At 43.2% G+C, this 16,567-nt stretch overlaps 1 long non-coding RNA gene across 1 annotated transcript; it reads left to right on the forward strand.

Annotated features, from left to right (window-relative positions):
• Positions 1-3,008: 3,008 nt before the first annotated feature.
• Positions 3,009-8,846, forward strand: LOC128491803 (uncharacterized). The gene is made up of 3 exons (XR_008354039.1): positions 3,009-3,103; positions 7,270-7,351; positions 8,175-8,846. It is a non-coding gene; the product is annotated as an uncharacterized LOC128491803 (long non-coding RNA).
• Positions 8,847-16,567: the final 7,721 nt, after the last annotated feature.

Genomic DNA, 16,567 nt, shown 5'->3' on the forward strand with positions numbered 1-16,567 from the left:
TGTGACTATGGGTGATCAGGTAGCCAAGGGATTCAGGGATGCTGGGGATACTTCTGTAAAAGTGCCTTTAGAAGTTGTATGCCCTGAAGGTAGTATCCCTGGAAAACTAAAGGGGACTGGGGATGTGTGCCCAACCGTGCCTACAGCACCTGACTACTTAGATCTGGGTGCAGGAGAAAGTATGCATGATGTTGGGATGTCTGAGGATATTCATATTACTGACTTTTCTCAAAGGGTAAACAAGGGGTATATGGACTGTGATGTTTCTGTGTGTCAGCCAAAACCCTGCTTTCATGCTCCAGATGAAATGCTCAATGTAACTCCTAAAGTGCTGGAGGTTAAGAAGCAGGAAGGGGATAGTTTCTCAACTGTGCTTAAGACCCCTAAAGCTGTAAAGTCTGGAGATAAGGAGGAGGGGGAGGAAAATTCACACCTTGTTATACCTTTTGTGTTTTCACTGAGTGGGCAGTGTGAGGGGCAGAATATTTTCCCTGTAGCTGTAGTGACATACCAGCAAGATGCTGGGGCAACAGCTACAGAGGATAATATAGAACGGGTTGAGGAAAAGACAGCTACATTGACCAGTCAGCAAGAAACCCCTCGCCCTGTGAGTGTAGGTGAAGCCAAGAGCCTGGGATCCACACAGGAAGCCCAGGACAATGGACACCCGTTTGCTGTCTTGCTTGGGAATGGGCAGCGTTTAGCTATCCTAAGCAGGGCAGAAAAACAAATGGATGAGGCCTTAAAACATCCAAGTAACTTATCGCCAAAGGAAGAGGTTTATTCAAGGGTTGGCAAAGAGTGCTTAGCTATGGTGTGTGCTTTGCAGGAGTTACAGCCATGCTTGTATGGTTGTGACTTCACTGTTATAATCTATCACAACCCTTCTCTTCAGGCGGACAGAGTAGATGGGAAGTTTAGCAAGTTGCTCAGATGGAGTCCGGTGCTACAGCAGTATTGTTCTACTGGCTGGTGTGACAAGTCAGCTTCTATGGGAACGCTGACTGTTTGTCTTGTCAGGGGGAGACTAGAATTTAGGCAGACATAGTAGATCAGCGTGTGCTGACCTCCTCTGTCCACCATCTTAAAGGGGGAGGTGTCATGATTAACTCATATAATGTAGTGGATGCATGGAAGGGTAACCCAGCAGAGGTGGTTAGTTTCTTTGTTTAAGCATTCAATGAGTCAATCTGAGGTTGATTTAAATGTGTTTCTTTGTGCATGCCCTCTGTATCTGTTCTGGCTAGAGGTGTCATCTTCCCAAAGGACCCCTGTGGTGATTCATGGCCTAACTGATAAGGATCCTTAGTTATAGGAATTCCATTCCTATCTTAAGTGGGGGGGTTTCCATCACCTTTACCCCACCATAACTTATTGGCACATCAAAGATGGGACCCGATTCTTGGGGATGGTGTCATATAATCAGTCATGTGGTCAGAGGGGCGTTTGCTTGCAAAAGTCTGATTTAGGGACAATGCAGCGACCTCAAAGTAGAACTCCATGAAATACTCTGATCGGAACAACATCATAAGAAACCATCTGGACTTAAGGAGTTCCCACAGGCCTACTTATTGGAGAAACTCGTGAGTGAGGGTCCTGTGTTTAAGTCCCTTTGTTTTTAAGAACTGTTTGCCGTTTTATTTTTATTTTGTATGTCTTGTTTTTTGTAATTCTGGCACTGTGTAATCTTTGTCTTTTTGTTATTAAAATATTCATAATCCAAGTCTGTCTTTGGGCTCTAGTATCGATATCCACAAACCTGAAGAGAGGATAACACGTTACCATATTGTTATTACGTTCTACAGGATATATATATGTTGTTTGCCCGGGGTGGGTTGATATATATATAGTGATAGATGTTCTAATTCGGATTTCTCACGAATCCGGTATCAAAATCGTGAGTGGTGGCAGACTACCTGGGGGGATACAGGCAGGATTTGGGGGTTAATTTGGTGTAACTTATGCCCTGTTAAGGGGTCTAGTTAGTAAATCCAGAGGCCTGGTGCTATTAACCCCTTCATGCCCACACCCTCCACACAGTCACGGCTTGGCAAGTAGTCCTGACCGTGACAATCGGGTTTTTTTTGTTTTAACTTTATTTAACATCCAGAGCGGCAGAGCGAGAAGACGGACGCCTCCCGCTCCCACCGCAGGACTCATCAAGGTAAGTAAGGATAATGAGAAGTAGGGAGAGGGGGTGAGGGGAAGTCAGTGAGAAGGGGCAGAGGGGGGGGCAGTGAGAAGGGGCAGAGGGGGGGGCAGTGAGAAGGGGCAGAGGGGGGGCAGTGAGAAGGGGCAGAGGGGGGGGGGCAGTGAGAAGGGGCAGAGGGGGGAGGCAGTGAGATGGGGCAGAGGGGGGCAGTGAGATGGGGCAGAGGTGGTAGATTTGTGGGGAGTTTTGTGACAAGATTTTTTTCCTTTCCTTTTTTGGGATGGGGGGGCGCCACAGGAGTAGTCCGCACAGGGCGCCAGAACACTTAAGGCCGGCTCTGCACATGGCATACTAGGTGTCTCTCTGTCTCCTTCTTCAGTGTTTCCTCAGTGATGCCCTTTTTTTCCAGTTCATTTGTGGGGAATTGGGATTTTTTTTTTTTTGGTAGGGAACTCGGGCTGCCCCCTATCTCTGGAATCTACTCCCAAGGAACCCTCAGCTTTCACCCTCCCTCCCAACATTCAAGAAACATCTCTTCTTCAGAGAAGCCTACCATCTTAGCTGCTAGAACTTCCTTGTCATTGATACAACCACCACACTACCTCTCACCCTTTCTCTATGCCTTATGTTTGTCACCCCATTCCCTCAAGATTGTAAGGTTGCGAGCAGGGCTCTCTCCACCTAATGTATCGATTTGTCTTAGTCTGTCAATTCTTGTCTTGTCATACCCCTTGAATTTATATATTGTATTAAGCGCTGCGTAAACTGTTGGCGCTATTTAAATAAAAGATAATAATAATAAATAATGCATTTAACATAAAGCAACTTGATTTGTTTAAACATTTAGCCTTTTCTTGCAGCAGTAAACAATGATATGCTGTGGCCTCTGATTTTGGGAATATTTTTTGGCATCATAAGTACTGGAATCATTTGTTGCTTTGGCATAATAAGGTAAGGCTCTTATTATATTTTGAAGAAATGTATTTTGCTGGTTTCATTTTTTGTGTTGCGGTATTGTGTAAGTGGCGGCATGAGGAAATATGTTTTTCCTAATGCCATCTATTTTTAAAATGATTAGCAAGGTCTTGAGTATTGAAATTAAAGTAAATTTGTTTGATGTGATGCTAGGTTATTGTATGAGATGAGAGCATGAATTAGTAGTGAGAGAATTAGTGGTAAACAATGAAAGGTTCAATAGGGATCAAGAAGGATTCCAACACCCCGTCCCATGCTCACATGCAAATATACATAGACATTCATGCTGACATGCATTTATACGTAGACATTCATGCTGACATGCCCTTATATATAGACATTCATGCTGACATGCCCTTATATATAGACATTCATGCTGACATGCACTTATACATAGACATCCATGCTCCAAACAGGGATAAACTGTCAGTACTCTCTAAAGGTCTATCATTTTGCCCAACAAGACCTCTGGACAAAATAACCCTGTGCAGTGATATGGAGGAATTCTTTCAAAAACTTAGAGTCAAGCAATTCTTTCATGACAGAACGGACAATGTAACCAGTGACGCTATGGAAAGACACAACAAATTGACTACAAAGAAATCCACTTGGACTCCAAAACCAGGATATAACCTTACACTCGACCGATATATAGAGAGCTTTAGACACAGAGTCAACTCGGAAATATTAGAGAAAAATACCAAACAAACTGCCAACCTAACTAAAAAGGAACAGAAGGCCATTCGATCACTTAAGAACAATCAAGAAATTACAATTAAACCAGCAGACAAGGGAGGTGCTGTAGTTATTATGGACACTGAGGATTACAAAAAAGAAGCACACAGACAACTCTCTGATGACAGACACTACATCCAACTTCAGGAGAACCCCACAAACGCCTATACCAAAACACTCAAGAATACCATAAAAGCACTGCCGCCCAACATCAGACAACAGGTGGAAGGCTTGGTGCCAACTGACCCCAAAGTGGGCTCCTTCTACATGCTCCCCAAAATACACAAAGAGGGAAACCCCGGAAGACCCATAATTTCAGGAGTCGGAACCCTTACAGAAAATATTTCTGGCTGGGTTGAAAAAATCCTTAAACCCTTAGTAAAGGGATTGCCCAGTTACCTCCAAGACACCACCGATCTTCTCAACAAACTTACCAACATCGGCACAGTTCCTGAGGGCACCATTCTTGCTACCATGGATGTAGAATCCCTCTACACCAACATCCCCCATCGTGACGGTATAGCAGCTTGCCGCAAATACCTAGAACAGGAGAACCTAGGAATGGAACCCATAACACAACTAATACATTTTATCCTCAACCACAACTACTTCACATTTGGACAGGACTTTTATCTCCAAAAAATGGGGACTGCAATGGGCACACGAATGGCACCACAATATCCAATTTATTCATGGCCAGACTGGAGGAGGACTACATCTCCACCTGCCACAACAAACCGCTGGTATATCTCCGCTACATCGACGATATACTAATCATCTGGACTGGTAGCGAAGAGGAACTCCTCAGATTTCATTAAGGCTATAATGCCTTTCATCCCACTATAAACCTGAAACTGAGCTATTCCCGCACTAACATCCAGTTCCTGGACACTACCATCTACATAAGGAACAAGTTCAGACTTCACTCTACCGCAAACCAACAGATAGACCAACCTATCTGAAACACAACAGCTTCCATCCCAGACATACCAAAAACTCAATCATATACAGTCAAGCTATTCGATATAACCGCATCTGTTCGGATCCTATGGACAGATATAAACACCTCCAGAATCTCATGGAAGAATTCATAAAACATTGGTACAGTACAAAAATCACAGACTCCCAAATACAGAAAGCCATCAATATCCCCAGAGAAAACCTTCTGAGATACCAGCAGCCACAAAAAAGAGACCGAGTACCATTAGTGGTCACCTATAATCCACAAATGGAAGCCCTGTGCAAGATCTCAAAAGAACTACAAGAAATCTTGCACACTGATGAAAGACTTCGGACGATATTCCCACATCCCCCACTGCTCTCATTCAAACAGCCTCCCAATCTCAAACAATGTATAGTGAGGAGCACCCTTCACAGGCGAACAGCAAATGGTACCTCTCCCTGCCAACAAAAGAGATGTGAGGCCTGTGCACACATCCTTCCCACAGATGAAATACAGATACCAGGCTCACACTTACACCACAAAACCAATGGCTGCTTTACGTGCAAATCATCTAACGTAGTGTACCTCATCATGTGTGCTAAATGCCCAACAGCGATGTACGTGGGGAAAACAGGCCAAGCATTACACAAACGGTTTAATTCCCACAGACATACCATCAAACAGAAAAAAATAGATACACCTGTTGGAGAACATTTCTGTCAGCCTGGACACAGCATTCAGGATGTGAAGCTGTCAGTACTGATGGGATCGTTCCGCACCCAGAGGGAGAGAAAGATATGGGAGATCAAACTAATATACCGTTTTAATACCCTACTTACTGGCCTCAACAGAGACAGAGAATTCATCTCCCATTATAACATCACTAACCATTAATCCCTTCACAATTCAAATTAACTACAAACAACTTATTCCTGGGAACATTTGACACCTTCATGGATCTGGCATATGTCTAATGGTTTTATTGCCCCTCTAACCAGGGAGTGAACTGACCAATGATGCTTTGATTGAACCATATCTGTCCATTGGATCTCTGCTAGTCGAACTAATTTACTGCTGAACAAATTCCCCAATACCTCTGTGTTTATCTAAACTCTTTGTTAACGTGTGAATTGTGCTTTTGTATTTAGAAAAGTCTGTGTTAGCTTCATTAATGCCTGAGGAAGGGACCTAACAACTTGGTCTCGAAAGCTCGCAATCAAACTCTGTTAGCCAATAAATGGTATCATTTTAACTATACTTTTCACATGCACTTATGCATAGACATTCATGATTACATACACATTAATGCTCACATGCATACAAGGGCCTCCCGCCCCTACTGCTCCTGCAGCTTTAGGTTCAGGCCTCGGTTTTTCCCAACGTGACCTGCTGCATTCCTGTCTTCCTGTGCCAGTTCAAAACTGTTCGTAAAGGGACCTTCTGACCGGGGGCATAACTAGAAGCCTCAGGGCCCTGGTGCGAGAATCTGTTAAGGGCCCCCACCCCCCAAAAACATGATTTTTACACAACAATCTACCCCCTCTTCTCACTCTATCTACCCCTCTCCCCCTTCTCACACTATCTACCCCTTTCCCCACATCTCACACTACCTACCCCCTCTAACCCCCTTCTCACACTATCTACCCCTCCCCCTTCTCACACTACCTACCCCCTCTAACCCCCCCTCACACTGACTGGCATAACTCCAGGGCTCGGTTGCACTCGCGACCCCAGTAGTTCCGCCACTGCTTCTGACCCAGACCGACTCAGTCCAGGTCGGAAGGGCTCTTTCTGAACGACTTTGAACTGGCATGGGGAGACAGGAACAAGTGATTGCTTGGGTTGCCTGGGCCCCTTAGAGAGACGGGCTCCGTTGCAGTTGCAACCCATTTAGTTATCCCACTGTTTGGGCAGGTTCCCAGGTAAAGGCAGTGGGTTCAAGTGTGGTAAAACAATGGTTCAGAATGCAGTAGTGATGTACCTTAAAGAGAGGGAGACATGATGTGCTTAATGCTGTAGAGCAGATTTCCATGTCATTGGAGGATGGCAAGTTGGAAGAAGATGTGATTTCCTAAATAGTCCAGTATAGCTCTATCTGTCCACTTAACAGTAAACAGAAGCAAAGACGTGATCCTTGGAACTACATGGCTGTTCCAAGTAGAAGTAATAGTAAAAATGCCTTTTTTAATAATCGTTGGATCAAAATATGTTATTTCCCCATTCAAGTGTTATAGTAAGCCGAGCATTCGATGTCGCTATAATTATGTAACTATAATTTTTATTTAGGTTAACTCCAGAGTTTACTTCTTTGTTCCACTTGGGTCAGTCCAGAATTTGGCGAGTAAATCTGTTTCCACAGATCTTGTTTTACAGATCATTTATGAGATTATGTAAAAAACCATGTTTAATAAAAAAAATAGTTATAGGAAAAAAATCTGGGTACTAATGCTAGTAAATATTTCAGACTCAAAATATCATTGTGTCCTGCTCTTCCGGATCCTAACGACAGCAGTGCAACAAAGTTTGCTTCAGATGAGAAGAAACAAGTAAGTAAAAAATAAGCTCCCAGAAAGTACCATAGTAAACTCTTAAAATTAATGAAATTCCAATATTATGTTATTTTTTTCACTAATTTTGGGATTGAGAGACCCTTTTACATCCCTATCTTGTTAGAGGCTTACATGACTAATGTACATGAAAACAGATTTATTTTACTGATAAAAAATAGAATTGTCCATAGGTGCCCTATGGCCAATTCTATTTTTTATCAGTAAAATAAATCTTATAGGCCATTGGTCCTAATTTGCCATTGTAGAAAGAAACTGATCTATTAAACTCTGACCAGATGTGCTTTAAATGCTTAGTTGAGCCCTGAATAGACCTACAGTATCTCACAAAAGTGAGTACACCCCTCACGTTTTTGTAAATATTTTATTATATATTCTCATGTGACAACAGTGTTGGAATGACACTCTGCTACAATGTAAAGTAGTGAGCAGCCTGTATAACCGTGTAATTTTGTTGTCCCATCAAATACAACTCAACACACAGCCATTAATGTCTAAACCTTGGCAACAAAAGTGAGTACACCCCTAAGTGGAAATGTCCAAATTGGGCCCAATTAGCCATTTCCCCTCCTCGGTGTCAACTTAACGTAACCAAATAGCTGTACTAATGAAATACTGAACAAAAGATGAAACACAGACCAAACACAGAGATATAAACAAGACTATGTACTGTATGTGTGTACTTGCGTGTTTTTATTTTTTATACATATATTATAGCAGTATATTTCAATTTTCAAATTCAGTAATTGAATTATTCTATTAACCCTGCCTGTTGAGATAATGGTATAATTACATTTTCTAGATTCCTCATCACGTGTGTGAAAGCTATGAAAATGGGCATACAGGTCCTCTGATTGTAGAACCACGGACAGAAGATGGTCCTCCTGAAATAGTTAGCAGGGAAAGTTTTGTTAACCATTGGACTTTAACAATGGACCAAACAGAGAATGATAATCTGGTAACGTCTGAATTGGGAGATCTCCCATTTGAGTATAGAATGCAAATGATTGTAGCCTCCCCTGGAAATGAAAAGAGGCACATGAACCCTATTTTTTTTCAGCCAGTTCAGCAAGGTCACATGGCACAATAACATGATTCATTCTTAGTAGTATCACCCTGAAGTGATGGAAACAGAATGGAGTTGTTTAAACCTCAAGCTCTTGAAGTAGCTCATTTTATTTTGGATTTGTTTACAGGTAGAGTCTTAAGGAGATTAACAGATGTTCAACAAACATATGCTTTAGTATAGTTTATCCACATAAATTACAATATGATACTCACTGCCTTTTAATTTTCTTTTTGCTACTTTTATTATTCTTCAATGTTTTTTCTGTTTATGTGGCCAATAAAAATAAAGTGAGTGCAAAAAAGCAAAATCACTATCAAAACAAAAAAAGCAGTCAAAAGAAGCAAGTAGCTAATATAAAGTATTTGTCACATTGATCACATAGTTTAATAAAGGCTCTCTACTGCATGCAGAGCCGGCCTTAGGTGTTCTGGCGCCCTGTGCGGACTACTCCTCTGGCGCCCCCCCATCCCAAAAAAATGAAAGGAATAAAAACTTGTAACAAAACTCCCCTTTCTCACTATCTATCCCCCTGTATCACTATCTACCACCTCTGCCCCTTCTCACTGACCCCCCCCTCTGCCCCTTCCCCTTACTTACCCTGTTGAGTCCTGCGGTGGGAGCGGGAGGCGTCCGTCTTCCCGTGGTGCGCGCTTCACAGCTGAGCGCCGGAATATTCTGGCCCTCAGCATGAAACGCGGCACCGTGATGGAGTCACGGAGAGTGAGGGGCGCCGAGCGGTTGCTGAAAACTTCACAAGCGACCGTTCGACGCCCCTGCCCGGGACATAAAGGAAAACATTGAAAACCTAGAGTATTTGGCACCTGGGGCGGATCCTGTATGTGGCAACCCCCCCCCCCACTTTAAAACTGCATAGCTTCTACTGTTATATACCGGCGCAGACACTGAAGGTGGTACAGCATCACTGTTATCACTATATACTGAGGCAGACATTGACGGTGGTACAGCATAATACTTATCACTATATACTGAGGCAGAAATTGACGGTGGTACAGCGTAATCCCTATCACTATACATTGAGCCAGACATTGACAATAGTGCAGCATAACCCCAATCACTATATACTATGCCAAACATTGATGTGGTGTAGGCCTACCACTTCATTGTCTGGCTTAGTAGTAGGGATGCACCGAAACGAATTCTGGACTGAAACCGAAAATGCAGCATTTCCCTGTCCGAAACCGAATATGACCTCCCCACACCATAAAAAAATCTAACCCTTTTATTTAAAGTAAGTAACACACCAAAATAGGACAAAACAATTAAAAAACAATATTATATGTAAATATATATGATTGTTAACAGCAATCACATTCCTATCATGCCCAGGCATACCCAGATTCCAGGATGTACTCGCAGACTTGGCATGATAGGAGTATGATTGCCCTACCTACCCCTTCTCACTCCCTTCTGCCCTATCTACCCCTTCTCACTCCCTTCTCCCCTATCTACCCCTTCTCACTCTACCCCCTTTCCCCTGTCTCACTCCCTTCTCCCTATCTACCCCCTCCTAACTATCTACCCTCTCCCTCTTTGAAGTTCACTTACCTTTCAGGAGTCCTGCAGTGGGGGTGCAAGGCCTCTGCCTCCCAGCTCTGCCACTGTATGGAACATTATAGAGTGATGGGAGTTATGATGTACTTTTATTGCATAATTAGATCATGAAAAAGACATTGGAAATGGTACAGCATAACACCCATCACTCTCACACACTTACCAATCCACACGTACACCGATCCACACGTACACCGATCCACACGTACACCGATCCACACGTACACCGATCCACACATATACACCGATCCACACATATACCAATCCACACATATATACTAATCCACACATATACACCAATCCACACATATACACCAATCCACACATACACCCATCCACTCTCACTCTATGCTTTCCTACCTTTCCTCTTTTCTTCTTTCAGCTTCTTTGCCTCCTCTTCTTCAGTTCTTCTGTCTTCTCTGTCTTCTTCCGGGTCAGAGGGCACGGACAGCGGTGGGCGCGGCTTCAGTGTTGTGCGCCGGGATCTGACAACAAACCCCGGCGCACAGCAGCTGTTGCCGCACGGATCACAAGGGAGCGGTATCGGAGGTCTTTAACAGACCTCCGGCTCCCTTGAATGATTTTAAGCCGGGTTGAACCCAGCTTAAAATCACTCAAGGGAGCCGGAGGTCTGTTAAAGACCTCCGATACCGCTCCCTTGCGAGCCTGCCCCTCCAGCGGTGGACATTACTGTCCGTCTTTGGAGGGGTGCTGGGTCCCGCAAGTTGGCACCGCATGATGAGCGGCGGCGTCATACCCCGCGGCGGCGCCCCCTGGAGTGTGGCGCCCTGTGCGGTCGCACAGGTCGCACACCCCAAAGGCCGGCCCTGACTGCATGTACATGAAATCAAGTGTATTTTTCAGAAGACAAAACTGAAATGCTTGTAATGTAAATTATCAATCCTCCTACTCCTAATCTCTCCTTTGTTTTACTATTATTGATGTTGTTTTACTTTATTTGAATGCTTAAGTGTATCCACACATACTGTTTGCGTTGACTTCCTGTGTTTTATACTGAATACTATATTTTAATTTACTTTAAGAATAGTGCTATAAACTTCAATGGACTGATTAACTGTCAAGGTTCCTCAGCTGAGGAGTAACCAGCAGTCTTTTTCTTCTTTGTGTCAGGCCGACTCAGCTGCCTTGCTTCTCTATTACAACGGTCACTCACCTGACTGTTATGAGCCAACACCTTCCAGGCTGTTTTAGCAGCTAGGCCTATTTCCTGCTTGCCCTTGTGTTTGTTTCGTGTTACTCCTGTGAGCCCATTGCCTGGCTTTGTATGACTTCTCTTCTGGCTCCTGGTTTCTGTACCCTGATTTCGCTGACCTCCGCATTCTGTAAACCCACTGACTCTGGTTTGTTATTTGGACTTCGCTTTTGGTTCACGATTCTACTTTTCTGACTGGTACCTTAACCCCTAACCATTGTCTCTCTCCCTTCCTTCCTCTCTCATTTTGTTTTACTATTTATTCTATACTATCTCTTGTCTTTCTCTCCATCACTTATTTCTGAAGTCCTGTGGTGGAAGCCCTTCTTCTTCTTACAGGCCTCTGTTCAGGGCTCAAACCAAACTGATCTGCAATCTAGACTGGCACCTACTTTGCCTATAGGTAGAAACACCCCTGAGGGGCCCTTCCTGTGTAATTGCTCCAGGACCTAATCCTTCTTAATCCGTTCTTGCCTGCACCCTGCATTTCCCAAACACTGGTTCTGGCCCTACATACTGTCTAGCATGCCAACAGTACAATGGTACGTTGCTGTGTTTGGTGCTAAAAGCACATGCACAGATCCTTTGTGTAACTAAGAAAAAAAACTGTGAGGAAGGATCTGCCAGATAAACAGCTGTCTCTTTGAGACAAGGCATTATGTGTGGATCGGTGTATATGTGTGGATCGGCATTCTCCCTCTAATTGCTAATATAGTCGCATAATTACCGCATTCGCTCGATTATAAGACGACCCCCCAAAATCTGAATATTAATTTAGGAAAAAAAAAAGGAAAAAGCCTGAATATAAGACGACCCTATAGGAAAAAAGTTTTACCAGTAAATGTTAATTCATGTAAACTATGTGAACACATTTTTTTTTAATAAAAGCTATGATTGAGAAAAATATTTTGTTTAAATTTCCTTTTTTTTCAACCTGCCCCCCCCCAGTTATGCACATCTGCCCCCAGGCTTGCCACTCTGCCCCAGAAATGCCTTATACCCCTATATGATACTGTGCCCCATGATATGCCTTTTAACCCTCTAAATGCCACTGTGCCCCATGATATGCCTTTTGACCCCCTATGTGCCACTCTGCCTCCAGAATTGCCTTATACCCCTATATGCCACTCTGGCATTTAGGGGGTTAAAAGGCATAATATGGGGCAGAGTGGCATATAGGGAGGTATAAGGCATTTCAGGAGGCAGAGTGGCGTATAGAGGGTTAAAAGGCATTTCTGGAGGCAGAGTAGCATTAAGGCATTTCACAGAGCACTCTGCCTCCAGAAATGCCTTATGCCCCTATTTAACACTCCCTCCCCCTCCCTCCTCCAAACTTACCGGAGCTTCTGAGTCCCCGGTGCATAGTCCGGGCAGCGTGTAGAGCTCTACGCGATTCGCGTAGACAACTTCCGCTGCAGACGGGAGGAGGTGCGGTTAGCAGGGGGGGTTGTCTGCGTCCATCTTCAGAGATCATGGGGAACTATGATCAGGATGGCAAATCGCGTAGAGCTCTACACGCTGCCCGGACTAAGCACTGGAGACTCAGAAGTACTGGTAAGTGTGGGGGGGGAGACAGGAGGATCCAGGTCCCCTGCATCGCTGCGGGGGATCTGGATCTTATTCTCATAGACCTAGCTAAGGTCTGATTATAAGACGAGGGGTATTTTTCAGAGCATTTGCTGTGGAAAAAAACTCGTCTTATAATCGAGCAAATATGGTATTGGGAATGGCTGTATAGGGATTCTTCCAAATGCAGATTTCATCAAGTCATAAAGTTCTTTCTAGGGCCAGGGTGTTCGCTAGTACTGCTTATGCTGTATGTGGCTGGTAGTATTTCTGACTTTAAATAAAAAGGCTGCTGTATCATGTGGATAACGGTTCTCCCTCCTACCAGATGAAAATGAAGAGAGAACAAGCTCTGTTCCTTCAGACCTCTGCTTCAGCACTCCCTAACACTGCATTCCTTGATGGGTTGATTGGTGATTGATGCTTAGTATGGAAGCTGGGCACACCTGATTGAGCACTGAAGCAGAAGTCTGAAGAAAGAGCCCTTGTGCTCCCACCTCAGAAAGAGATAAAGGGCTGCGTTGATTATATTCTTAGAATGATTCACCAACATGCTCTGGAAAAATAGAATACAACAATGTCCCAATAAACACAGGGGGCAGGATGACCACATGTCAAATTTCCAATTTGACAAATGCACACATCCCAAATGTGTCCTATTAGCCTCCAAACAACCCAACAAACCCATGCATGGGGGTATCACTGTACTCAGGAGAAATGCTGAACACATATTGGGGTGTTGTTTGACAGTTACATATTCCAGGAGCAGTAAATTCATACCAAAAGTACAATGTGTGTGGGGAAAAAAAGCATAAAGAAAATTACTGCCACAAACTTTTACTACGGCCGGTAGTAGCATTAGCAACCAGAAAGGGTTAAAATACCAGTATGTGCAATACCTTGGGTTGTCTAGTTTTCAAACATATATGGTTTGATGGGTTAATTGAATTGGCCAGCTTGAGAGATGTCCCAAATAAGACATGTCAAAATTCCAAGTTGAAAAACTGAATTGCACGTGCCCCAAATGTGGCCTATTACCCCCAAACAACCTGACAAACCTATGCATGGGTGGTATCACTGTCCTCAGGAGATGTTGCTGAACACATATTGTGTGGCCTATACGAGGAGTAAATCATACCTGAAGTAAAATATGTGTGAAAAAAAAACACAAAAGAATTACTAGGACAAAGTTTGAAGATACTTGTGGTAGAATAAGTGCATGGAAATACTAGCAATTTGAAATACCCTGGGGTGTCTAGTTTTCAAAAAATATATGATTTAATGTGGTAAATTGCATTGTCCAGCTTCAAAGATTTCCCAAATAGCACATGGGGAGCAGAATTACCAGATTTGGAAAAAAATGGTTTTGAAATCGCAAAATGCTAATGCCAAAAAAAACCATAAAACATTGGATATTTCTAAACCCAGGTCAAATAGTAGAATCTAGTTAGCAGGTTTTTTTAATTAGCTTTCATTATTTTTCAAGTAAAAGTCAGAAAAAGTCCTTTATTCTCTATGTTTCACCATATTTTACACTTTTTATAGTAAATTATATGATACAATCAAAATAATGACATCCAAAGAAAGCCCTTTTTGTCCTGAAAAAAAAATAACACGTGTGGGTTCAAGTAAATGAGAAAGAAGAAAATTACAGCTAAACACAAGCACCGCACGTTCTGAATAAATATGTAAAATACCCTAACCAAACACAGAATTGGGAAAAATAAACCAGATTGTAATTGCAGGCAGGGCTGGCGCAAGGATTCTTGTTACTCTAGGCAAAAACTCATGTTGCCACCCCTTGAATACAGCCTTGAAGGTGGGGTTATATGAGCACATGTTGACAGCACCTACACTGCAGGCATAGATCAAAGGTTGCATACCCCAAAGTCCACCTATACTGCCCACATAGGACTTGCCCCAGGACCAAGATTGAATGCACAGAACTGCACAGCACCCAGATCGTGCACATAGGAATGGCCCCAGCACTCAGATCACGCACATAGGACTTCTCCAGTGGTTCTGTGTAGGGGCACCTCCAATGCAGTGGACTGGATTGCCCTTCCAATCCACCACAGATAGGGCACCCTGATTCTAGGGGACTAATAGAGCATCTAGCCACTAGTCCACAGTAATGAAAAAAAATCTATTTCTGGTGTTCATAATCTTTAGAAAAACTTTCATGTCTACAGTAGCGTACCTAAAGGGGGGGGGGCGGTCTGCTCCGGGTGTTACTCATTAGGGGGTGCCTGGACAGCTGCCTAACGCAGGCCTGCGTTAGGCTGCCGTCGGACCAGGGAAATCAGCAAGAAAGGTAAGGGGGTGAGGGAGAATGAATGTGTGAGTGGGTGAATGAATAAATTAAGGTAGTAAGTCAGTAGTATGTTTAGGGGCAGAAATGGCACAGGCAGGCTGATTGGGGGGCAGAGGTGGCACAGACAAGCTGATCAGGAGGGGAGGCAGAGGTGGCACAGGCAGGCTGACTTGGGGGCAGAAGTTGCACAGGCAGGTTGATTTGGGGGGAAGAGGTGGCAGGCAGACTTGGCACAAACAGGCTTTTTCCAGGGGCAGGCTGCTTTAAGGGCAGAGGTGGCGCAGGCACCAGCTGTTGAGATATGATATGACATTACAGATCCGGTGGGATTGTAGGTTACAACTAGGTTACCATAACCCTTAACTTGTAAAGACACGGAGAAGAGACTGAAATGTAAGGCCCTGCACTGGAAATGGCATGCAATGTTGCCGAGATATAACTTTGATAACACTGGTAAATTGAGAAAGATGCCTCTGAGGACCAGAAGAATAATCTATTCCCTCTTGGACAAAAAAGATTGTCCATTTCTTGATCAGCAAACTTCTAGAGAAAGTATCGTAACTCATTTGTTGAAAAGGAACTTCTTCAACTGTAATTGACTGATTAGATATCCAATTGTGGACACAAACATTGAGGAAGAACTTGAGTCTAGGCCTAAAAATACATATCCACTGGTGTTGAGGTTGCCAGGTGTCAATAGGGTCTTCCTTTTTTTCTTGAGAAAAAAAACGAGCATTTTTAGAAGGTTTATGTCTGCTTACTGTTTCTTCCTCTGATGAGTCTAATGTCCTTATCAATGCCCATAATGCTTAATAGTTGTGTGCAGATTCACCTAGGTGCCTCACAGATTTGAGTAGCAAACACACAGGCTTCGGCAAACCAGGATGGCTCTGGTAATGTGTAGTTTTTTTCAAATTAAAAGGGGTTTAAGGTGTGCTTGGTCATATGCCATCTTAAACTCAGCAGTAATCTACGTTGCTAAAATGGTATACAAGGCAAAATTTATATATGATTATCCTTCCAAAATGTTTGTCTTTGTAATATAGTCAAGAAGCAATCGACATTCAAGGAATGCAAATGTAAATAAATCCACCTTAGGTGGAAACAAAATGAAGGTAATACATTTTCTGAACCAAATTGGATGACTTACTCAATTAATTTACTCAATAAACAAGCTTGTTGTATGGAAAAAGTAATGATCAAGGCTCACGAATAGCTAGAACGTGCTATTCTCTGATGTTGCAATCAGGTGTAATGGTCACCAAGAACAAGACAATGTTTAATTTATATCAGTAGACAGTAATCAGTAGACTCCAGTGTTTAAAAGGGTTTCTCATATAAGACATTAAGAACAAGTGGCAAATACCAGTTTGCTACAGGATCCAACAAAATAATTGCCTTGTTACAGAACCTGCTCTTGTGCTGTAGAAAGGCCTTTTCACGCTACACCTCTGCGTAATA

Source organism: Spea bombifrons, chromosome 1 (genome assembly GCF_027358695.1).
Source record: "Spea bombifrons isolate aSpeBom1 chromosome 1, aSpeBom1.2.pri, whole genome shotgun sequence".
In the NCBI taxonomy this organism is placed as follows: Eukaryota; Metazoa; Chordata; class Amphibia; order Anura; family Pelobatidae; genus Spea; species Spea bombifrons.